Source organism: Priapulus caudatus, unplaced genomic scaffold (genome assembly GCF_000485595.1).
Source record: "Priapulus caudatus unplaced genomic scaffold, Priapulus_caudatus-5.0.1 Scaffold202, whole genome shotgun sequence".
In the NCBI taxonomy this organism is placed as follows: Eukaryota; Metazoa; Priapulida; class Priapulimorpha; order Priapulimorphida; family Priapulidae; genus Priapulus; species Priapulus caudatus.
In genome coordinates this window covers 38335-40629 of record NW_014577263.1, presented here as the reverse complement: position 1 = coordinate 40629, position 2295 = coordinate 38335, and positions in this window count along the sequence as shown.

Here is a 2295-nt window from a genome sequence, read left to right as displayed (position 1 = left end):
GCACGCACGCACGCACGCACGCACGCACGCACACACACACAAACACATATACACACACGCGCGCGCAAACGCACACGCACGCACACACACACAACGCACACCCACACGCACACACAAACCGTTGCCATGCGCGGTGCCTAGCTGATGAAATGCATTGAAATTCGTGTTGGTCTAGCATGTACATGTAAGGTTGTACTTGGCCTGATCGTATAGTGTGTACCAGGTAATGATAAAGGTAGTGCGAGACGCAAAGCAAAGACCAAATAGAGACGTAACGTACCACAATCACATATATTATAAGCCATTATGAACACAACGGCAAAGCAACAGTAAATCAACGGTAACAGGGATATACGTGCGACACGGACAATGAGGAGAAGAGTTCTCCCGCGCCGAGCGCGGCGAGCCTTTTATATGAGCCCGGCCTTCGCGACCGACATCCGGGCATTATCTTCTCACCTCCTGAGCTTCGCCAGGTCGCATTCCTATGCGACCTGCGATCGTTGCTTCGCGAGCACCGCGTGCCCCCCTCTCCGCACTTCCTCTGTCGACGACGCTATCTGGTCAGTTTATTAAACACCTCTGCTTGCTAGGCGTCCTGAATAAATAATGAGCGCGCGCGATGCTAGCTTGCACGCCAGCATCGCTACATCACTTCCGCAACCCGCAGGGCAAACCACCCACGGGCCGTAACCCACGGGGGCGAGTCTAACAGGGGCTCGAGAATTTGGGTGTGGCCGCGCACCGCCGCCTCAAACATTCGTATTCCACACGACGGCACTTCCAATGAGTTACGAAGCTGAGCAGCTCGATGAATGGGACGAAGACGACACCGGCGACGTGAGGGACCACGGTTACGAGTCGCCGATGTAACACGGCTGATGACCGACGACAGCCGGACGACGAAAAGGGGTCCAGTCCCGCGTCCGTCTACGTTCGTCGCGACTCGAGGGGGAGTGACGTGAGCGGCCCCGTTCACCCCCACCTACCCTCCGCGTCTGCTCCTGGGTTAGTGACCCCAGCACGACTCCACGACTGGAGCGTGCAACGGGTACGAGCTAGCCTCCCCTGAGTGACGCGTCCCAAGGAACGACGCCGACAGACAAGCTGCAAGCCACAAGCAATATTTAACCATTGTAATCATAACATTGCGCGTATTTACATGTGTGTATTTATATGTATTGACATTTTACGTGTGCGCGTGTCCGTGCGCGCGTGTAGTTTATAGTTAGTAGAGTAGAGTAGTATAAGATATAGAGAAACTACCTGTATGCGCGAAAACGCTATGCAATAGCATACGCGATTGTAATAACGTAGAATAAAGCGTGAAAAATTAACGTACCGCACCCGCGCACATAAAATTATATTTTCGTGGGTGAAATGCGCGAAAACGGAACAGCACCCGTGTCACGCTCTCGCAATCCGCCCACTTGTGCTCTGATCGGGGGCAATCAATATTTTTTTCGAAGGGGAGGTGATGTAGCGATGCTGGCGTGCAAGCTAGCATCGCGCGCGCTCATTATTTATTCAGGACGCCTAGCAAGCGTGTGTGTTTAATAAACTGAGCAGATAGCGTGGTACGACAGAGGGAGTGCGGAGAGGGGGGCACGCGGTGCTCGCGAAGCAACGATCGCAGGTCGCATAGACATGCGACCTGGCGAAGCTCAGGAGGTGAGAAGATAATGCCCGGATGTCGGTCGCGAAGGCCGGGCGCATATAAAAGGCGCGCCGCGCTTGGAGCGGGAGAACTCCTCTCCCTGTTGTTCTACCCGACTGTTGTCTCGCACGTCCCTTGTACGCGTCACGGCTTATTTGTAAATCCCTGTTATCATGGCTCACAATATACGTGTTTGTGATACGTTACGCTTCTAGTTCGTGTTTGCTTTGCGTCTTCCACTACCGTTACTCATTACCCGGCCGGTACACCCTATACGTCACGCCGAGTACAACCTTACAATGTTGTTGTTGATGATGATGATGATGATGATGATGTTGTTGTTGTTGTTGTTGATGATGGTGATGTTGTTGTTGTTGTTGATGATGGTGATGTTGTTGTTGATGATGATGATGGTGATGTTGATGATGATGTTGTTGTTGTTGATAATGATGATGTTGACATTGTTGTTGTTGATGATGATGATGTTGTTGTTGTTGTTGTTGATGATGATGATGTTGTTGTTGATGATGATGATGGTGATGTTGATGATGATGTTGTTGTTGTTGATAATGATGATGTTGACATTGTTGTTGTTGATGATGATGATGTTGTTGTTGTTGTTGTTGATGATGATGATG